Source organism: Chamaea fasciata, unplaced genomic scaffold (genome assembly GCF_029207755.1).
Source record: "Chamaea fasciata isolate MVZ Bird 193981 ecotype frontalis unplaced genomic scaffold, bChaFas1.0.hap1 SCAF_2, whole genome shotgun sequence".
Classification (NCBI taxonomy): domain Eukaryota; kingdom Metazoa; phylum Chordata; class Aves; order Passeriformes; family Sylviidae; genus Chamaea; species Chamaea fasciata.
Genome location: NW_027094087.1, coordinates 33,079,575 through 33,103,984, shown reverse-complemented (window position 1 = coordinate 33,103,984; position 24,410 = coordinate 33,079,575). Strand labels below are relative to the sequence as shown.

The 24,410-nt window shown below is 38.9% G+C and overlaps 1 protein-coding gene across 3 annotated transcripts in view; it reads right to left on the bottom strand.

Annotated features, from left to right (window-relative positions):
• The window catches only part of DLG2 (discs large MAGUK scaffold protein 2), a 993,549-nt gene that overhangs the window by 950,782 nt on the left and 18,357 nt on the right, over nt 1–24,410 (bottom strand). The gene's annotated exons all lie outside the window — the stretch shown is intronic.

The following is a 24,410-nucleotide window of genomic DNA, read 5'->3' as shown; positions in this document are numbered from 1 at the left end:
AGCATCACATCCAAGAAAACATTTGGGTCCTTGCAGTACTTGCTGGAAATCCAGATGATGCCTGTACAAAATCAATTACTTGCTACTGACCACAGAAAATTTAAAAAAAAATAAAAAATGAAAAAGGGGAAAAAAGGCAAAGCAATTTAAACCAGAAATGTGAAATAACGCAGAGAAATACCTAAAGAGGAAATACAAAAATTAAACCCCCCAGGAAAATAGTGAAAAGAAATGGCTTGAAGTAATACTAGTGTTTTATGACATCAAGGAATTCAGGTTTTATGTTTAGGATTTATGCTATTACATGATTTACAGGCTTTAGAGTGCTGAGGATTCTACTGAAAGCAGCATCCCAGACAAAGATATCCACACATCAGATTTATTTCCTTTTTGCTGCCACGTCCATGTCTTCATTTAAAAGTGAGAGAAACAGGAAAACAATAAACAAGTCCTATCATGACTCAGGAGTAATATTCCTGATACCCCATTTGGATCCTTCAAACAGGGAAAAAAGATAACACTTTTTGGACCACATATGCGTTTGATAACATCACTGTTTCCATTTCCATCTTTTATTACATAAACCAATTAAATCAACATCAGGGAGACACTCTTCCAGGCAATACCCTCTTTTGTCAAAAAAAACCCTACTTGGCTGATGTTGTTCTCCCTACAAGCTCTGCATCACTTTCTTTCTCAGACCATGGTTGCAATAATACTGCTACCACTGCTGTTTAATATGCCCACTGAGTCAGCACATTGAAACTTGAAAAGGTTTGAGTGTACACACAGGATGGGTTAGAACTGACAATATTTTTGCCAGATCTTTAATGCCATTCTTCTTTAAGATATTGTGTTGCTGAATCTTTCTACCTTCTAACCCTAACCCTGACTAACTAATCCAAAAATAATTAAAAAAAAAAAAAAATTTCCACAGGCTGCTCAGCGCCTGGTAAAAAGGTTCACCCTGCACACTTCCTGCTTTGCTAGGGGATGAAGACAAATTGGAATTTAAGTGTCTATTGCATTGTAATGGGTAAATATCAGTAAAAAACTGCAACAAAATGTATATATCAAGAGAATTGGTTTTTTTTCACATGCTCTGAATATTGCTCTTATCTTTACCAGCAAGGAGTCAACCTAAGAACAATTCTGCAGTTTCCACATGGGGCACTTCACAGGTTTAATCAGAGAAATTCCAAAGTTTTGTTTGCCAAGACCTTTCTTCTGCTAGACACAGAGTCAGAGTGGCAGTGATTGGAAGGCACTTCTGGAGAACACCTCCTCCAACCTCCCTGCTCAAGCAGGGATAACTAGATCAAGTTCCTCAAAGCTTAGTCCACTCAGGGTTTTAGTATCCCCAAGGACAGACTCCACTGCCTCTGTTCAACACAAGGAGTGGACACTGACACAAAGACTGCATAATCAGTGACCTTCACAGCTGACCAGAGAAGCAAGCAAAGGAAAAAAAAATAATTTTTTTTTAAAAAAATATATATAATATGTATAACTTAAATTACAGCATGACTTGCAGTTTAGTACAATAAAATGCTACCCAGTAATGCCCTTGAAATCACTGAAATGAGAGCATATGCCCCAGTACAATCAACCTATTACTTTGATGTGACCTTACAATTCACAGTTCACATGAACAATAGCCATTTCATGGTTTCACTCTAATAAAAATTTAATGAAATAATCCTTTAAAGTGAAAATCTCTGGTTTCCTGCTTACTTTTATGAGCTAAGGAGGAACTACAACCTGCACCCTACATCCATGCTTTAAAGCATCCCAGGGCTGCTAGCTAAAACACTGCTAAGTTTAAATATTCCAGCATATTCAGAAAGAACTGGTTGATGGTCGGCATTTCTTTAATAGCTGATCAGAAGACAAGAATTTGCTGTTTCCCAAGGGCCACACTAATCTCCTGCCATTAGGTTAATATCACTGTTCAGAAAAAACACCATGATGTTTACCATCTTAGGATCAAGCTGATAAAATTCTCTGAAAGCCATTTAAAAAGCAACCTGACCCTTTCAAAACAAACTCTTAACTTTTCAACTCAAGCTATTTAAATGTCTTCAAGGGGAAAAGTTTTGTTCCTTGCTTCAGAGGACAGCTACACCACCCAGTGAGTGCCAAGAAGCAGCACAAGCTGATGGAGGCTGCAGCAGTTCTGATACAGAGGGGGTCGGCACCACCAGCACCACTTCTGAACAGCAGCCAGGGATGGGGTTCGTCATCTCCCCTGCACTGCCCATGGTGCTACTCACTGTAAGTAAGGAAAATCGATCTCTTATTGCTTAGCTTCATAGAGTATAGTCTTTAAACGTTCAAACAATATTTAGACACGAGTACTTTCATCTGAGAATTCCCTGGTCTTGTTCTGGGATTTCACTAGGAGTAATTTCGCTTTTCAATGCACCAGATGTGAAATACATTGCAAAATTCTTAAGCAGGCAAGGGTTTTCTGGAGAAATATAGGCATGCATTTCACAAAGCAGGGAGGAATCTTCACTACATTATAGCACTGCAAATGCATGAAATAATCTAATGTGTCAGTGAACAGAAGTATTTGGCCTATTCTCTGTGCTATGTGTTTACTTTTGAAGGAAGGTGAAAAGAGCAATCTCTACTAAATTTCTTTTGAACATAAACTTCATTGCATTCACCTCACTGGAACATAACTTAGGTTAATGGTGCCACCTGGTGACAACTCTTATTCGCTGTTCCCAGCCCTTGTCAAGCAAGGAAAAAAAAATCGTATGGTATAAACCATTCCCTCGGGAGTAACCTCTCCCAAAAACTGCATCCCCTGCATTAATTACTGGTCCTGAGGAGAACAGTGTACTGTACACAAAGAACAATGAACAATAGGAAGTAAAATATTTCTTAACATACTTTCATTTTAGACACTATCACCCACTATGGTTTATTAGCTTGTGAAGAGAATGCACTTAGTAGCACACGAAGGAGAAAGAGAGAATTAACACTAATTTATTGGAATCTGCTGAGGATGGGGGAGCAGAGCACTTTCTCTAGCTCAAAACCTTCTTGTTTGCTGCAGTGATGTGTCAAACTCTAGCACCACCTTGTAGGATTTTACTATCCCCATGACTACAGTCTCGAAACAAAAAAAGGAGTGTTTGAGCATGTGCTTTTTGCACTTTACCTGCTAGTAACAACTCACAAGAGAAATTAATTCTGAAGCCATAAATTGGCCAGTGCATCTCTCTCTGCATTGCAACACTGCTGACTACAATCACAGAACAATTGATGTGAGGTTCCTTTTGCGTGGTGAGACTCTTGCCCTGTTTCCTCAAGGTAAATCAGGATTTATGCTGCAGGTAACAGTATGTGCTGGGGGAAACACTTAGGGCAAGGAGGAGGCAAGCATGGACAGGCCAAGAAGGGCTGGAATCCTTGCTCAGGCAGAGACAAGGTCAAGGAATGTAGTACATCAAGGACCTGAAGTCTGGTATCTGCCAATGTGTATAATCAACCTTACTATATTACTTTCTGTCTTGAGTATAAAATAACAAATAGCTTACAAATGGATAGCTTCAAAAACCTAATATATAAGGAAATTGGTAGAGGAGAGTAATAGAACTGGAGATGGGAGCTTCTATTTTGCAGGAGATGCCTGGGTATCTCCTGCAAAAAAAAGTGGAGGAAGTTACACTTTACATCACGTAACACAACCTAGAGTTGAAATAACATCTGTACAACAAAATAGCCAGAATTTGTGTTATGGATCATATTGATGGTTTCTCTACAGCTTTGCTTCCATGCAAAATACAAATTCCCAACAATCACTGTACAACCACCACTTTAATTACATTACGGAATCAACTTACAGGTAAAACCAGCCATTTTAGGAGTCTTACCTCAGCTTTACTCCCACCCAGTTGTCACAATATCTTATTTACAGTTGCAATCCTGCACAATTCCAGCACACAACTGCTGACTAGTCTTTCACAATTATAAAAAAGAGAACACTGAATAGAAAGCAGTATACTTGCTTTACAATTTGCTGTGCTCACCCAAAATTTGCTCATTTTTGCTAAACTCAATACCTTAGAAGGGCAGCTGAAATTACTGGACAACTTTCAGTGTATCAATGTGCTTTTGAATAGAGAACAACTGCACCCCTTCACCCCCCAGGACCTTTAATAGACTGGTATTTCCTTTCTATGGAACCTAATCAGAGACCTTCCTAATTTAACGAAATAGATATATCTCAACAGAAGGATGGATACTCTTCTCCTAGAAACTGACTTCACATAATAGTCACACGCTGCAGATGCAAATTATACAAGTATCCATATGCTTCATTTATACGACTATTTAACCAAACTAGCATAATAAATATGTCTAGTTAGATACTTGCAGTAAGTGTGCAGCTGTCTGGAAGGAGATACAAAATCACCATCAGTGAAATCCGAACTGCAGCTGCCATTAATCAAAGCTTTGCCCTTGAACATTCATCACTGGGATATTGCTGTGACAAAGTGGACTTTTACTGCTGTTTGGGATGGGAAGATTTTACTTAAAATAATTTGAGTTTTCTAGTGCTACAGATGCCATGAAAAAGGCAGTTTTCAGGCTTGGTCTCAACAGAGCAAATAAGCAGAGGAAAGATCCTCAAAATATTATAAACCACTTAAATTATAGGTAAAATGCTGAATTTTGCACAGTATGTAGAAAATCCCCATTGAAAATATTTGTGTTTAATAGAAATAATTGATGTTTCTTGGATCAATGAACTGGATATAATGCAGTCAGGAGAGATTTGATTGTTAGGCCAAATGAAGATTTGTATGATATTGAAGTGGTGATGTAGAAGAAGAAGCTTTAGTCAAGATGAGGTTCCATCTGTAAAGATATGCTGCTGCTGCCAGACCCTACGTCCTTTGATCAGAAAAGAGTAGTGGCTGTTAAAATTATTCATCCACTGGATTGAATGGATGGAGGGGTTTGCACAAGTCAGGGGATTAAACCAGAGCAACGCAGAGAGCTTTCTTACAGGCAATATGAATATGGCCTATTGATATCACAGAATCACTTGGGTTGGAAAGGATTTTGAGAGGCCATCTAGGCCAATCTCCCTACAATGATCAGGGACATCTCCCACTAGATCAGTTTGCTCAGAGTCCCATCCATCTTGACCTTGAATGTTTTCAGGGATGGGGCAGCTGCCACATCTCTGGGCAATCTGTGCCAGTGCCTCACCACCCTCATTGTAAAAAAAAAAAAAAAAAAGTCCTTTTATCTAGTCTGAATCTACCCCCTTTTACCTTAAAACCATTCCTCCTTGACTTATTGCCACAGGTCTTACTAAAAAGTCCATCCCCATCCTTCTTACAAGCCCCCTTCAAGTATTAAAATGTCACAGTCAGGTCCTTCTGGAGCCTTCTCTTCAGGCCAAACAGCTCCAACTCCCTCAGTCTTCCTTAACTGGAGAGGTGTTCCATCCTTGTGATCATTTCATTACTCTCCTCTGGAGCTGCTGTAACAGGTTCATGTCCTTCCAGTGCTGAGGACCCCAGACAGGGATGCAGCACTCCAGGTGGGGTCTCACCAGAACAGAATGGAGCAGGAGAAACACCCCTCTCGCCCTGATGGTGGTCATGCTGCTTTTGATGCACACCAGGACACAGCTGGTTTTCTGAGCAATGTCAAAGCTTCACTCTAGACTGTGAGCCATCATTCCTTTAGAAAGATGATTAAAAACTTTCCAACGGTTTCCACTTTCATGAACGCTATGAGCCTTATTTTTATGCATTAACTAGCAGCTGACCAGTGTTCTTCACAGACAACATATTTGTCCACAGAGGCTATACAGGCCACTGGATCTGCCTGGAAGCAGTAAAATCAAATTTAGCCACAAGAACAAGGTGTGGAGTGACTGCTATCAGGCATATTATTTAGGCTAGACAAAAGATTATATACTTCCATAAGATCAGCGGGGACAACCTGCAACATCTGAAGAAGAGTCTAAAGGCATATTCTGACAGTGTTTGTGAGGTGTTATCCAATACCCATAGTACACAAGCTATGCCATGTCAACTACACACACTTGGAATCACCTTCTAGAGCTGAGCCTGGATTTGTACTCTAAAATTCTCTTAGCCTCCAGCCATGTACACTGATTTATGGAGATGACCCCTGGGCTGTGAATGGTTGGAAAGAATGCCAGTCAAATGGGCCAAAACCTTGCCAGAAACCATTCAAGCTATTTTGCACATAGATGATTGAGTTCTCTGTGTGGAAATATGTGCAATCCCAGGTTAGTTCACTAACAAAGACATTTTCAACTAGATATCAGATGTCAGTACATTCTTTGAGAGTGGTTTGTTGGACAGTGAGAGTGCACAGGGGCAGTTCATAAACTTGCTGGAAATCCAGACTCCTGCTTTCCTTGCAGTAACTTTGTCATGTAACCATACTTGAAGCAAACTCCTAAAAACCTGCTGACTGCAGCTTCTTCTCCATTTGTAAGCCATCTGTTCAGCCCCAGCACTTGTGTATATTGCTTCCACATGAGATCTGCACACTTTACTGGATGCTACTTTATGAGAGCATTATCCAGTTCAGAAAGAGTAGAGAATCTCTGTCACCCTCAGCTGTGCAGAGGTTTGGAATTCACTCCTGGTGCCACTGAGAGCCCTGGAGATATAACTTGTATACAGCAAATTCTTTAGGTCTTTTCACTGTGCTATGGAAACTGTACTTTCAAGCAAAAAAAGTGTTAGCTGGGAATTACAGTAAATTTATTGTTTAGTGAAGAACCCCTCAAAACTTTCTTCTTTGCCAAACACTTGTCAAATATCTTTTCGTTTGGGAAAAAGCATTGCCATTTATGGCACAGTTTTAGTATATAGCAATAAATGATGAGCAGTGGGTTTGAGATATGCGACTACCATGCCTCTCGTGTCCAGTGACTTCCAGGGAAAGCAATGAAAAGGAATTGTAATATTCTCTGAGGCTCTTCTGCAGCAAAAAGATGATATTTGGCAGAGCAGCTATGTCCAACTATATATTTTCCTTTTTATCATGACTATTTTTATACAACTGTTTTTTTAAACACATGATGAAGACTGGCACTAAAGACACTGGAGGAAGTTGACAATTTGAATGAATCACAATCCTACAAAAATGTCTTTGAGTTTTGTGAAGAGGTTTCTATTTAGGAACATCCATATCACTAAACCTTTGGCAGGGCTTAGCATGTATTTCTCTTACACAGTAAAGAAGTCCTGCTTCAAGGAAGGTTCTTCCAGAAACTTTCACATCTCATTTCTTTGAGTGCAAATCTTGCAGAATGTGTACCTGGACTGAGAAATCCTGCAGTTCTTGTTTTCATCCTTAAAAGTGGTGCTGGATGAGAGCAGTCTGCCAGCACAGGTTATCTCACAAACCTAGTGCAACCATGTAACACAACTCTTACTAGAAGGTATTTGTCTATTCAAATTCATAGTCCAATAGGATTTATGCGTTTATCCCATTGAGAACTGTGTATACATGTCCTAGTTATCCTTTGTCTTCCTCTCTAATCCTTTACTTATCACCCACACTGCTTAGCAAAAGTTCAAGGCACTTGGCCTTTTCTTTACGCATCCTCCAGTACCTTAGGATTGTTTTGATTTAATGCGAACACCTCATTTAAGTGCAAAATGCACCTGACAAAACATTATTACAGCATTATTACTGTACTGTGCCTCACAACCCCATCTCATTTCTCCAGAGATCCATCTCCACACCAACTGACAATCAATACACAAAGCTACAAGCACAAACACAAATCTAGTGTTTGACAAACTGCCATTACTGTTCATTTCTTAGGCCTTTCTTTAGTGAAAGTAAAGACAACTTGCCAAAAAACAGGGTACAAAGAGAGCACGGCCTTATTACAGGGATCTTCACCAGATATCCTAATGCTACACCAAGTTCTGTAGGCAAATGCTGAAGGAAACCCCTCAGCACTCTGGTACTTCAAGAGACAGTTGACATCCTGGTCTGAGGAGAAATATATCAAAAAAGAGGTAAGTCTCCCAAAAAGGCACAAATCCCACCCTTTCATCTTGACTGCAGAGGCCAAAGCTGAAAATGTAGAAAAGTGAAGAAGATAGCTAATTCACAATCTCTTGTATAAATTTATTAACTTGTTTGATTGATTTTCTCCTTGGACCAAAACCTTAAAAGGAAGAAATTATCCTGACAGCAAAGGTCATGAATGATATAAGAGATAACACAAAGGCAACGTGAAATATGAAATTTCCAATGAGAGGCTGGGGCTTGGTAGCAATTTCCAAGCCACAGAGCCCCACATGATAAACAATACATTTTGCAAAGCTGAACAACAAGGACTTGTCCCTTACCTTCCCAAGAGCCCTCGCAGTTACTTTATCTCATTAAAGTACTAGATGTACTTATCCAATATTTACAGTCCTTTTTTTAGGTTACTCTAGCAACTGTTATAGTCCCAGACAAGCAGCTAATGAAAGATGTATATATTTTAATTTGTGTGGAGTGTCAACTGGGATTCTTTTGCTGTCACCCATACACCTCACTTAAACACCAACAAAGCTTTTGAGCAATCTTGTCCTTCCCTCTGACATGCAACATTTGCACCACACACAGGACAGATTTTCTTGGCTTGGTGCTTTGTACGTCTCTAGCTCAGACTCCTTAGGTAAATGATACTGAAACTGGTGCAAAAAAAAATCCATTGCACTAGATATTTTGTCAAAACTAAAAAAGGTTCCTTCTGCAGGACTGTCGGTTCTCAAAGACAAAGATCTTTCAGAAACAAAGCCAGCTACATCTAGAAACAGAATTTTTAGAGCATGTTTTAAAGCAGTAATTGTTTTCACTGTTCTTTTATGTTTGCTCTTTTTATTGTTCTGGTTTGGTTGAATTCTTGGTACGCAATTCAGCCAATCTAACCAGGTCATCTCAGCTCAAACAGCATCTCCTGCTTTCAAAGGCACCGTCTCTTTCTAATGCCTATAGAAATATACCGTTATATTAAGGGGCATACCTGTAACTCTAAAAGCCAACCTATCTGCAGTGCAAATTACATGTATTGAATCTCACTCTCAGTTTCTTTGGGCCTGTGGATAATGCACAAGTGTTGGTTACAGTTATCTAAGCTTTTCTCTGCTCCTAGCTCAGCTCACAGAATCCTAGATTGGTTTGGGTTGGAAGTGACCTTAAAGATCATCTAATCCAGCCCTGCTGCCATGGGCAGAGACACCTTTCATTAGACCAAGTTGTTCAAAGCCCCATTCAGCCTAACCATGGATACTCCCAGGGACAGGGCATCCAAAACTTCTCTGGACAACCTGTTAGAGTGCTTCATCACCCTTGCAGTAAAGAATTTGTTTCTTACATATAATCTAACCTTGAAAATTTGTGCAATTCTGGTCACCACAATATAAGAAATATATTAAACTATCAGAGAGCATCAAAAGGAGGGCAACAAAGATGTTGAAGGGCCTTAGGAGGAAGCCATATGAGGAGTGGCTGGGGTCACTTGGTCTGTTCATCCTGGAGCAGAGTAAAGGGAGACCTCATTGCAGTTACAGCTTCCTGGTGAGGGGAAGAGGAGGGGCAGGCACTGATCTCTTCCCTCTGGTGACCAGTGACAGAACCAGAGGGCATGCCCTACTGTTATGTCAGGTGAAGTTTAGGCTGGATATCAGGAAAAGCTTCTTTACCCAGAGGGTGCTTGGTCACTGGCACAGGCTTCCCAGGGAAGTGGTCACAGCACCAGGCTGTCAGAGTTCAAGAAGCATTTGGACAATGCTGTCAGGCACATGGTGTGACTCTTGGGGTGTCCTGTGCAGGGCCAAGAGTTGGACTCAGTGGTCCTGATGGATCCATTCCAACTCAGCGTATTCTGTGATTCTGTAGTTCAACATGCTCACTTTCAGTTAAAAGCCATTTCCCCTTGTTCTGTTACTCCATGCCCTTAGATAAAGTTCCTCTCCAGAGAAGCACTAAAGACTGGGAACAAATAAAAATCAGTGGACTCTCACTCACAGAGGGTCAGAATAATGGCAAGTTTAGTAGAATAGCAATAAAATATCCAGGTTTGATTTTGTATTCTCATTAAAATATTGATCCTTATTGCATCTGGACAGAATTCATGAAGCTGGTTTGTTCCATCATAATCACTCAAATTTCATGTTATGAGCAAGCACCTCCGAAAGCAAAAATACCAGTGAAAAGTCTCACAGATAGCAGTTCCATCCTCTAACAGACATTCATTTGTTCAAATTGTAAGACAAATGATTTCCAGTAATTAACAGATTTGTAAAAGTAAGAATTTATGATGAACAATGCAACATACAGAGACACGTAAGCATTAACAGTTTTACCACCAGTAATAACTCAATTTCTGCTCCTATTTGTAAATGTTCTGATTTGTAATTACTGCCTGCCATTTTGTGGCTCACTTTTGCTCTAGGTAGATGTTTGCTGTGTTATCTTCCATAGTGAAGATAACAAAACTGAATAAGAATAGGCCTTTGACTGGCCTAAATTCTCTCCAAGAGAATGAAATCAGACAATGCTTTCAATTAGAACTTGAGCCTGACAGCCTAAATCAGGATGATCTCATTATATGATGTAAGCTTTGGATTCTTTAGTTGAGCTCTGTGTACAGTCACAAGTGTCCTGTGAGGTCTTGGGTCAGTCACTAAAGCTTTTGTTCACAATCAGCTGGGTTTTGCAATCCACTAAGAAGTCCCAGCAGAGCCATGGTCACAGCTGGGCACCACACACAAGGATGGGACTCCTCAGGAGGCTTTTGTGTTACTCAGACACAGACATTGTCACCAGACACTCCAAGGTGTCAAATGGAGACTGTACACACAGACACCTAAAACTGCTTTTTGATGGAATGGGGAATATTAGTTACTTCCCTGTTCCAGAGGTGGATTTTAAATATGTGGTCTTCAAAGTAAAGAGGCCTTCCTCTGAAAACCATCTTAATCTATGAGATTCATTGTCCTTGCTGGAAACTCGTGTAGCAACTCACAAAACATAATGTTGACCTCACATAATACATGGATTTCAGAATGCTTTATGCACCCTGTGTAGTGAGCAAAAATTAACAGTCTAAAAAGCTTTCTAATTCCACATCTAATGAGACTATACAGAAAAGCAGCTGGATCTCCTGCTTATAAGCACCTTGCTATAATTACAAGATAAGCAAAATAATTAGGCTTTCTAATCGTAATAAATTACCAAGCAGAAAATGTAATAAAATCTAACAAGGTCTTTCTACACTGCACTGTGTTAATACAGCCTTTTTATATTGCCATGTATTGCAAAATGCCAGGCCACTAATTAAGTGAAGAGCCTTTTTCTCAGGTTAAGTAGAGCACCTACATTTCTGCAATTATTATACTGTTGGAAAGTGTGTCCTGATTCTGCTCCCATTTAGAGAAATCAAGTCAGCATTATAGCAAGTTTTGTGTGCTTGCTCTCAAGTGCATTTAGCAAATGGTCAAAATGGCCACGTAAGAGCTTGAATTAAACAAACTATGCTTTGCACAACCATAGCACTTCTCATTCAAGGACTTCAGTGCATTTTATAAATATTAATTACCTCCAATACTGTTGCTCTGAAATAGACAAGAGATATATTTAAATATAACTTGGTTTGCTACTGAAATGCATCCCCCTTTTTACACTTAGACAGGGCGCAGCAGCTGTTTAACAACACACATGAATATTAAATAAGAGGTTTAGAGAAGAAGTAAGGAATACTTAATCCAAAAGGCAGCCCAGAGAGATTTACACAGATAGATAGCAATTACTTAAAGTAACAGCTCCCAAACTCCACAGGTAATTTTGTTCTTCGGTCACCTCCACTTTAAATTTAAATCTGCTGTGGCCTTTAATAAAACTGGAGGACTTTTCAGGCAGCATGTCAGCTCTGAACTGTAGTGAGCAGAACTCTGGCACTAGCAAGGGGAAAACCAGGGCCAGAATTGCTAGAATCTTCTTTTTATTTTGACAAAATTAAATAGATGACTTAAGTGATCACAGCACAGCAAGGTTTAGGCTTTATGCTGCTTGAAGAGGCTATGAGTAGCTGTTTAGAGTTCAGAGGATTCAATAATTAACCTCTCAAACAGCTATTCCACCACCCAAACACTACCTGATGAGCCCTTATTTTCAACACATCCCACCCAGTACAGGGTACCACACTCAGCAGCAATGGTCATCAGCTGGCACAGGGTTTCTGCCCCATTTCTCTTGGTGGCTGCATCAATGGGTAATATGCTACTAGTGCAAGGAATTGACCACATGAAAGCCAGCATTTGGAAAAAACCTGTGGTTTGCACAATGCCATCTCAGCCTCATGTCCTACCTTATGGGGAAACCTCGTTAAAGTCTCCCATTGCAAAATCTACTTCGTACCCAGCTGTCTCAGCATGAAGAGCCAAATTCTTTCTTGGGCAGACGAAAAATATTAGAGAAGATTCTGATTCAAAACAGGACAAAATCCACCAAGCAGCCAGTCAAAAAGAGCAACAAGGCTATCGCTGTCTATGCAACAGAAATGAAACAGAGCAAACAGCTTTGTTTTACTGTGAAACATCATCACCAGTAATTTCTTTCTGTGACAAAAGAAGGCGGCATTTAAAAAAGATGAGCATTAGTTTGGTACCTAACTATTTACAAATTTCTTTACTATTTAAATAATCTCTGTTAGAATGTGTGGAGGCACTTGGACAAGAAAATCTCCAGAATTATCCCTGTAAATATGTCATTTAAACACACTTTGTGTACTTCAAACATAATTTTTGCAGGCTAGCCCACTCTGAGAGGCCCTCCAAATGACTTGCTCTGTTTTACACCCAATCTACATCAGCACTTCCAGTTTCAGTATTAGGATTGTATTAACAGCTTAACTTGTACTTAACTTATCCACCAAAACCAAATCTGGCAGGGCAGACAAACATTCATCTTAATTGAAAATGTCACGTCTTTGTTTTTTTCATCAAATTAATAAATGAGGTCACCAGATGGCTCTTTTAGGATCATTGAGCTGGGCTTCTTGGACTTTATGTTCCTTGTGTGCTTTACGACAAAGCTAAAAAATCCTTAACATTGCCAGCACATCATATTAATCAGTGCTGGCATCCTCACATAACCAAAGTACTTCCAACAAAAACCTGAGTTTCACAAACACAGAATCCTTTCCTGAATCCAGCTTCTGACATCAAAAGACTTGACAGCAGACTTGGGGCCACATGTTACGAGTGATGCACCATGGAGCAGTGCCAGAGGGACTTTTCATTTGAGATGCATTAATGAATCTGTTCTCCTAAACAGAATTTATTTCTTAGAAAGGTCAAGTGTCTTTTATTGAACAGTTAATTTTACAATCAAGTTTTCAATCTGCTAGGTGGTAACATTAATCAACATTTTATATAGTTAAAACTTGACCTAGCAGATTATCACCATCTTTCTCCTCTTTAATGCTGAGGAATGGGAAAAGACCTTTGTATGGCTAATTTGAGATACTGAACCAGGCAATACATTGCTGGCCCCAACCAAAACCCTCTGCAGGACCACTATTCCTGCATCTCTGCAGAGCAGCAGAGGGCTTCCCAAAAATGAAAGCAAATCTCACATTTCCCCAGGTCCTTTGAGCTTCTGGCACAGAATTATTCTATAACTCCACCTGGTGTTGAAAAGGTTTGTATTTAATTTAGGTTAACTGCACAAAACTGTAGTCTGAGCTCCTTCCAAGCATTAGGATATTGTTTGGTGGTGGTGCATTTACACCACCCAACACCTTGGAGGCTGATCCATAGGGAGCACACATATACACTACTGCAGTATGGATCTGAAATGGATCTGGCCATGCCTATGTTGACAAATCCTCCATGCCAGCTTCCTGAACATATTAATCTTTACCTAAACCTAAGTAAATCTTTGGACAATTAATGAATTGGCACAAACAGATGTTGCTGAGAGATGTTGTGCTCCCACTTGCTCTGGCATTTTGGCTAATTGAAACTTCTTGAGAAATTCCAAATAGCTGGAAGAGCATTAAAACATCTTGAATTGGAGTTTAAAACACTGGAAACTCAGAGTTTGACCAACTCACAATTGACCCTATACGGTCAACAGGTACATGGGATAAACTTCAATGCAGTAAAAGATAAACTATACCTACAGGGCATAAAACATATAGCAATGTTTTCTCTGATCTCCCAAAAGCCATAATGGAAATCATTATAGACTTCTGGTGAGCGACCCAAAACATTTTGAAACAGAAAACACCATGCTTACTGTGGACAAAATAAAATGCCAACAGATAAATGCATTTGAAATCAGTGTAACCACAAGATGTCACTCTAAACTTTACTTAGAGGAAGGGTTAGACTACTTCAACTTTAAATAGAGTTCAAAGATACTTTTTTTAAGTATATTTTTAGTCTTCCACATTGCATTTACAAAACCTGAGGCATAAATTAATTGCTACATGTTAAACACAACTAAACAAATGTGAGAAATGCCGTCTACCACACCAAAACTTACTTTTAAATCCTTGAAAGGCAGACTGGGTATGAAATGATAACAAGAATAAAATTAGAACAGCCTTTTGGTTTGAGAGGTTAAAGAATAAAAAGAATGAACTTACAGTTCAGTTCAATGCTGGAGATCAAAAACGGCTCAAGTAAATGCAAGATTTGGGAGAAAATAGCCACTAAACATTTCAACCCTATATCTATCCCTCTGTCTCACTGCAATTAGGTTGGATTTCTCCTCATATATAATTACTGTCTGCTTGGAAAGATACTCCATTTGTTTTGCAGGAGAAATCCTCCAATTCATCTAAACCATCTAACTATTGGGATAAAAATGAGATCTAAGAAAAGGAAGCAGCACTTTCAGTAGCATCAGCATCTCTAAAAGCCCAGGCAGTGAAGGCTCATGTGGAAGTGTCCAACAGTTTCAACCTTGCTATAAAACATGTGTGTTATTAATACCATCACACAACAGAAATTGTGAAGATAAGCTCTCTTTACTATCCCTAAGGTCTAGGAAATCACTATGAAAAATTAACTCCAAAACACTGACAAAGTTGCCAAGGCACTCCCAAAGTTAGAAAGTGTCACAATTTAGGTCACACATCACTTTTCCCTCTGCTCTGACACTTGATTCAGCATACTTGATGCAGAGTGGGCCTGGTCTGGGAAAGCTGCCTGAACAACCTTTGCACCATTTATCTGAGGAGCTGAAAGCAGTAAGAAGATTTCTTGAGGGTTCTTTAGCTTAAGAGCATTAAATGCCACCCTGGGAATTAGATCCTACCCCTGACTCCTATTGATAGTCTCACTGAGGTCAAAAAGTTACTTACACAGTATTTTTCAAAAATGATCACCCATCAGATGATCCTTATGTTTTAAGTACCCAAAATGAGACACTGAGACAGTCTTGCTGGCATGGTGACACACCCTGTTGCAGCTGGAGCTGTGGTCAGACATGAGAAGTGGTACATGCGATGTATCAGGTCAAAAGTCTCTCCAATCAGGCCTCAAAAATAAGAAGGTATTTTTACTTCTACTTCTCAGGGCTTCAGCACCACCTCTGTAGCACCTCTCACAGAGTAAATAATGATGGGAAAGGAATAAATTCAATACTTGCTCATGAGCTGAGTCCTGCCCCTTCTGCACACTAAATGAAGCAGGATTTCTGAAGAAGACAAGTGTGAGGTCAAATAAATAAGAAGTATCACACTCTGTGTATGAACAGGAATTGAACTCAGTTCACCAAAAGTGGTTTAGTTACAGCACTGCCCTCTGATCACTTACCTAATTCTCTTCTTTTCACATTCTTTGGAAATACTACATCCTTTCTGCGTAACACAAAATAACAGAACATAACAACATGTAATGATAATTATTATAAAAACTATTTTCTATTTCTAAAGCCTGGGATTTTAGGCAATGGTGCCTTAATCAGCTCTATCAGCAGATTTTCAAAGCCACACAACTATGATGACAAAATGAAGACAGGAAAGAACAAATTAAAGACATAAATTCAGTCTTCTTTGCAAAGAGCACACAATTATCTCAGAGGCAGATCAGGGCAACGGAACAGAAACACAACCACAGAAAATGGACCTCACGACAAAATCAATGCACGATGGGAACGAACAACACAGTCTGCAGCACTTCTTGTCAACACACACTTTAATACCCAACAGAGCTCCCAAGAACAGAATAATACCTGAGCAAACTACAGCAGAAGCTTGAGACAAATAGGATATCCACAGTTACCTGCCACAATATGTATATATGAATTCATATAAGTAATCTATATATAGATGTATAGATATTCACAAATGTATACAGGCATGTGTATCTAAGATTAACTAGTTCACTTTGATGCATTTTATTGTTCAGTGCTCAATCCCAATTGCAGTTAAATCACTCCAATCAGTATTTTTCACTGACTCCCACAACACACTGGAAGCACAGGGTTAAGTAAAAAGAGTATTGAGATTCCAAAAGGTTCACAGTGGTGGCATTAGGCAATAAACTTGGCTCATTTATAACAGCGTTGAGAAACATAAGGTATAACACTCTTCAAGGCTAAAATATTTCTGTGATTTTAAGAAATTGAACAGTAATTTTGAAAAGTTATATTCACTGAAGTCACATCACCGTCTAGGCTTAAATGACTCTGCAGACCAAAACATTAGCAAGGGATAACAGCTCTTCTATTTTAGAGACAAAAATAAACATTGGGATTAGTGATGGAACAGCTTGCTCCAGATTATTTTCTTCCATTTTATTAGTAGATGTACAAACTACATTAGCAAGATATAAATCCAGTCTTTCTTTCTTTGATACCAAAAGAAAACCATCTATCTCATTGTTCTCTTATATTCTGAAAAAGGAAACTGCATTATTCAAAATCAAACCAAATTATCTAAATGAATCTCTTAATAATTTGTCTCTAGTTCTCATCACAAACCAAGAATAAAGGGCTATCCCTATTTAATGCAAACAGAAAGAAAAGCTTCACATTGGGACAGCAGCCACACAGTAACAGCTGCTGCAACTGCATTTTATTAATTCTAATTATACAAAGAATCCATATGGCCAAGATGCACTTTAAAAAACAACAGCAAAAAATACCAAACAAAAAAACACCAAACCACACCATAACCCTGCAGAAACAAAAACCAGCTTTTATTCCTTGGATATTGAAAACCAACAACCTCAACACTTACCACATTGCTCACATTAAAAATGGTTTCTTTCTAATGCACAGCTTTTGCATTTCAAATCACAGAAGTCCCCAAAGATTCTGAATTCCTTGTCTGAGATGTAAATGTTATCATTCATGGGTTAAAAGGCAGCAAAACACGAGCAGAGGGTTGCATTAGGATTACAAGTGATTATGTATTACCCAGGTTGTATCATGCTGTAATCGGTTTCTTCTTGTACTCAGATGGGCTGAGAATCCAGATACAGGCCTGGGGTGGGATCTTCTATTTATCAGAGTTCATCAGCATTCACTCTCATAAATGCAAGAGGTAGCAGAGCTTTGGTTTGAGGTTGAGGTCTCTCCTGGTAATTCACAAGCTTTTAATATTTAAATTCTTTCAAATAAGAACTGATTTAGCGTACCCACAGAAGATTCCCACATCTTTGCACACACCTTCCCTCGAGGTGGGAAATAGCTCTAATATTAAGAAGCTGGCTAGTCACATCACCAGGCTGGCCAGCAAGAACAGGGAACACCATTGCCCTGCCTCTGTTTGCTCCTCATCTCTAACAAGTAAGACATCACCTTAACATCCAGGAAGTACCAAAGACTAAAACGATTCTGAGAAATATTTCAGCTCCTCCATCACAGACACAACCAAGAAAAACCAGGTAACATTTCAGACTTCAGGGAAACACAAAGGTTTGCCCAGAGAGGCTGTGGGTCTCCCCTGGAGATATGCAAAAGCCATTGAACACAATTCTGAGGGATGTTCTAGCAAAACCTGGTCAAGAAGGGAGGTTGGACTAGGTGATCTCCACTTGGGATACCAATGGTCCATTCCAACCTGACCCATTCTGTCAGTCTTTGAAATTCTCCTCTCTGGGTATCTTCACTCCAATTCCTCTACAGCAACATGATGTCTGTCTTGTTTCTCCACATGCATGCACAAGTCAGCTCTCACCAGCTAAATTTGGACCCTCTGCCCACTGTCAATGCAAACTGATAGAAGCAAAGAAGCCTTATTTCCTCCAAAGGATTCACAGGCTCCATGGGTTGGGAGGAATTGTAAGAGATTGAGAGAAAAATGCAGGAAAAACTGCACTGCCATGGAAGCAAAAACAGCAGTGGGCAAAACTAGAAACCAGACAGAAAAAAAGGCAGATCTGTTGTTTCTTTTTAACACATGGTCCACTCCTTGTGACCAGACTTTCACTGGAGAATTGCAATGGTTAGTTGCTCCAGCTGGCTGCAATCCAGCCCCCAGCTAATTAAAAAAAAAGATCACACAGCTTCAAACCATCCCAAAGATCGAGCACTACCTTTAGCTCTTTTGAGAGAAAGCACAAAATTTGCTTACTAAGAGAATTGGACTTCAAGAATAAAAGCAGCTGCAGCTGTCTTCAGGCAAAACAAAAGCTGCCCTTGAATTTAAATTTCAGTTCTGCTGTAATTTATGCTGCAACAAAGAAAGATGCCAGTTTGGGAAAGTAGGACTCTGTGCAGAGTAATAACAGGCTTCCCCATTGTCAGAGATGTCATTTGAGCATCTCTCAAATGTGACAGAGCACTGAAGAGGTTTTGCACATTTCTTTTGCTCCTCGACATTTTTAATAGTCAGGGAGGGTTTAAATATTTTTAGATACAGCTATGGAAGAATCTGTATTTCTCAGTCAGGGAAGGTCTGAATATAAATCTCTGAGAGAATCACCCAAATGCATGATTCCAGGCAAGCAAAATCAACAGGGGTTTTATTCTTTGACATCATGAATGGGGGATGCAGGGCCTCAGCAAGAGGATTGCTTAATGTCCCTGGGCTGGACACAGGTTTGGTTGCACTGGATTAACAACTGAGGAATTCAGTGCTTCTACTGTGGGTGCAACAGCCTGACATGACCAGAAACCAGCTCACTGAGAGTAAGTGTAGAGAACAATGACATAGGAGACAAATGACCTTACACCCAGGAGACTGCAAGTAGTTGAGCAGACCAAGCACGTGAGTGGGATGGAAACATGTACCGAGAGCAAGCTTGGCACATCTGAATAGGTAACACCCAGTTGTGCTTTCCTGTTGAAAGGTTTCCCAGCACAGCAATTCATTTCATGTCCTTCTGGTCCCTGAAACAGCACTGAGTACCAAAACATGCTTCCTCCTTTAGACTGAGCGAGATGGGTAGTAGCAACAGTCACCATCGCCTCACCTCAGGAAAGTGACTGTCCAACAAGTTCTCCATTTGGATTTCCTCAATACTAGGAAGCTTTATCAGGAACCTTGTGAAATTGGATATTGCCTTGTATTCTGTGGTGCCATGAAAGTTAAATGTCTGCTTAAAGAAAGAAGTACCAAAGAGGTCTTGGTGGTTGTGAAGAAAAGCCTCAAAATATGATAGCAGTGTTTCTTAAAGATGGATCACAGGAACAGACAGTAACAACCTTCAGTATTTAATAGATTATTTCTATGCCTTTGAAAATCTCTGCACTACCATGTTATGACCAGCCCTCCATTGTTGCATTTTCTGTCATCTATAATTGTTCTTCACAATTTCTTTGGTACAGGCCCCAGCTCCAGCCCAGGACTGTGATGCAGGTCTGCTTTTCTTATCATATATCCTGCTTTTTGTACATCTATTCTCCAGTCCTGACCCACCTCCTTCCCTCTATTCTCAAAATGCATTTAAAACTTTCTCCTTAAACACAGCATGCCTAAACAAATTCCTTGTCTTCCCACTAATCTCCTGTATTTTCTTCTTCTCCCTATACGGTCAACAGTATCATTATTCTTCTCAGCAGTAAAGCCTACATAATGTGGAGGACATGCCCGGCTATGCCTATCAAAATCTTCCTCATTTTTCATTCTTAGAATTTTCTTTTTATGACAGTGACATGTTCCAGCATTCCATCATTACTCCTATGATAGCTTCCTCTCCAGTTTTTTTCATATCTAAACTATCCAGAAATTTAACCAAGTGCAAGAGAAATGTCAGTCCCAGCTCACAACTTTGTAGACACAGAGGTCAATCAAACCAAGAAAATCCAAAGGAAATCAAGCTCTTGGCTTGCTTCATGCTGACTATAATAAAGTCTCAAAGATTATGCTATTTTTAATAGATACGTATATCCTAAAATAATTAAACCAAAGGGAAACTTGCTTTGCATCTCTGAAATGTCCTCTTTATATACCCTATCTGTCCTAGGCACTGCCCAGTACCATGGAAGAATACAAGATTTAACTAGATCTCTGGAAGTTTGGAGACTAATGTAACACTACTGAGTTATACTTCCACTTCATTTATACAATCTTTTAACGCAAGAGTAATATGTGATTGCAGAAAAATCATCTGACTTGGTTTAAAACACATGATCACTATTTTAAAATGAATTGTTATGAAAAGGTTTATTTAAAAGTGAGCTGGATGAGGAAAAGAGTCCAAAAAAACCAGCCTACTGGAAATGTAACATTGTATCCTAAGTCTCTAAGTGCAGACTGTGACAGAGATGATGAGTAAATTCTGTAACAGTAATGTTTATTATAGCAATTTTTAAGATGAGCAGTTTTAGAACATCCACATTATTTTGTGGAAATGGTACAATACCACAAAAAAAAAAAAAAAAAAAAAAAAAAAAAAAAAAAAAAAAAGGTGATGCAGATTTTAATTGGAAATACGGCATTTTTAAATTCAGGCAAAGTTATGCAAGCATGAGGAAAAAATGTAAGATCTGGTTTCAAAGTACTCAGGAAATACGTCACTGACTGCAGATTGGGTTTATCCGAATTTTAGAAAAACCTATTGAGATTAGTTTTTACCTAATACTGCATAAGATGATTACAGTTATTTGTGGCACTTTAATTCCTACTGGAAACAAAATTATGTTTTATAGAGATGTATCTACAAAAAAACCCAAACAACCCTGACATAAACCTCTTTTATCCATTCTCATTCCACAGAACCACCCTCTAAGCTGTGGAATCATGCACTTTTCTTAATGAAATGAAGGCTAGACAAATATATAGCAGAGGTTTCTCAAAATAAATTGTACTAAAGTATGTGCTGCATTATTAAAATTTATTAAGTTTCCTTAAGAACAGAACTGGAACAAAAATGTTTGTTGCTTTGACACATCCAGATGACTATTATTACTCTCTTTCATGATTTCCCTTTTTTATCTCAGCATGATGTCTCCAAGATGCCCCATTATGAGACAATGCCCCAAAAATGAGGCATTTGAATTTCTGGAGGTTTCATTTCCTCTGCCTTGCAGGGTTTTAAAAATGCTCACATCAGCACATGTGCTACAATTTAAGAGAACCTCGTGATTTTTACTATCAGCTAGCTACAGATGACCCTACAAAAAGAAGAAAAAAAATCCTCACAAGGTCCTAACAGCAGTGTAACTCCTCACTGCCCACAGAAGAATGGGTAAAATTCTTCTGGTGAAAGAAATCTAGAATTAATTTAAGAGTAATGTCAGTATCTAAATTCATGTTCTTCCCCTTGCATGCTCCTTCTGTAAGAGTTTCTCCTCCTCCCTCCTCTTAGGGCTGGAATTTCAAAGCATTGTGTTTGGGCCACTGGAGTGTAAGTGGGACTCCAGAGACTGCAGTTCCACATGTCACTTTGAAAATGTGCCTCTTAGCAACTAACTTGGCTGTCACTGAGCACAGCCACTCTAGCAAGAAGCCCATCAACAAGAACAGCCCAAAGGGAGAAGGGAACGCTTTTGAACCAGAATTAAAATGTAAAAGGACAATCCTTCAATAATCCTTCTGTAAATCACTTACAGAACTTTTTCTTATATGAGTGTAGTGGTTTCTCGCATGTGTAGAATATATGCAAGAAAAATATTGACTCCTCCTTTCTCTCATGTTATCCCACTGTTCAGTAGTCCACATTTAATATTTATGAAACACATTGAAGATAAAAATAGTCACACACACATTGAGAAGCCAAGCTCAAAGATGGCTGAATCTAATCAGCATAATCACACAAGCAAAAATTTGAGAATAAAAGGAACTAGATGACACTAGATTTGAAAAGTTACTCTGTTATTATCATTATTTTTCTTTATCTGTTCTTTTTATACACAATTTAAGACATCCTACAGATTTTTAAAGCCTTTTGGAAATTAAGGGGAATTGAACCCACACTTAAAGGGCAGAGATGGTTACAATGGACAAATTTATTTGTAAAGGAACCAAATTCCACTGAAGCTGTGGGTCCTACAAAAACTGCATTCGGCACATAAAATTATGTTGACTTTCTTCCTGGTAAGAATGTGCACCTCTGCATCCAGGTTAACGATTCTGTACAAAAATCACATTTTTCATTAGTAGTTCCAGCCTAAATATTCAAAAGGTCAATCATTCTGGATAAAACCAATATTTGACAGCTGTAAATGAGAGAGCTTTAGAAAGCAATGAACTCTGACTCTGAAAATTAAGTCCCATTAAGATCAGGCACAGAAAAATGGACACTTTCAAGACCATTAGACATTCTGTAAATACAAAATACAAAAGAACATTAGCAGTACAGAACTTAAAGAGACCAGAAACTCTGCCGTAGATATTCCTTTGTGTGGTGGTCTGATTTATAGGTGAATAGAGAAACTACACCATGAAGCTAAAACAGATATTGTGGAAGTGAGGGTCTTTTTAAATACTGATTATACAAGAATCTCATTATCGATTGTGTAATAACATCATCTACCACACTCAAAATGTGTGGGATGTCTCCTCTAATGGAGGAGAGATCCCTCTTTAGTATTGTTCCAGAATCTAGACCAACCAAGTAGAAAACCAAATGTAGTAATGAGAGACTTTGAACATGTCTTGCAAGTCCCAAATCTCTTGTATAAAGGGAAGCATTTAAGAAGAAGGAAAAGACACCTAAATGCCCACAAACTAAAATGCAAACTTCTGTAACACCATACTCCTCATTCTGTTATTGTAGCAATCAAAGGATCTAAGTTCTTCTTTGGATTCAACCTTAATGTAGTTATAATCACTTTTTCATTTCCAACATGTGTAATACATCAACACATATTGTAGTGTAGCCACACACAAAGCACACATGTAGTTAGAATATTCCAAAGTACTATAACTACTTCCAAGTAGAGCACAAGTAAATGTACAGCTAATGCCACTTCTGTGACTGGTGTATTTCTTCAGTACACATTTCTATATCCATAGTCACCTTCATAAAAACAATATGGAAAAGTTCCTTTTTTTTTTTCTCCTTTTTTTTCCAAATCTGTTTACAACTATTTGGTAAATTCAATCCAATTAATAATTTATTTCCTTTTTTAAAGCATACAGAAAAATTTAAATTACGTAGAGTTTATAAAATAAAGCTAGTACCTTTAAAGAAGTTAAGAAAAGTTACAAGTAAAATAGCACTAACATTAATTAATTCAATTTGCAGGAAGTGTTAGAGACTGGCAACCCACATTTTCCACAAAAGCTACAGAAATTCCTGAAACTAGTCCCAGACCTTCATTGTCTTCACAATAATAATGCATTATTGATGTGCTTCCACTTTTATGACATACAATCAGAATTTTTCCATAACTGGTCTTGACTGTAGCTCTGCAAGGAGCACAGTTGACACTCTGGCTTCAAAGAGCCATGAATGGAAGGCATGTGTGCTTCCACAAACATAATTTGGGTTAGGAAATGCACCCTTGAGACAAATTCCTCACAAAATGTGTGTGAAGGAAGGGCCATGCAATGTGAGCAAGAGGGCAGAGGGAGGCAGAGCAAGGGACATGCACAGTTACAGTCACCACTTCCCATGACAGGCAGCTCAGGTGCAGCACAAGGAACAACAGGAATGCCAAGGCAAACAGGTAAGTTCACGACCTTGAAAACATTATATATAATAGCTTGTGGAGGTTGCTTTATATAAAACTCCAAAACAACAAGCACCTGATTTTAACATCATTTACAAGATGAAATGGGGATCTTCAAGTAAGTAGAAGAAAGACTGAATGATACACCAGAACATCTCTTTGAACACTGTAACATCACATGAATGGGAACATTCTGCCAAACTGTGTCCTGGAGCAATTTTCTTAACTCATTTTTGAGTTTCTCTGCTGATGCTCTTCACAAAAACATAATTCAAACAACACAAAGATTTTCAATGCTTCTTGGTGCCACT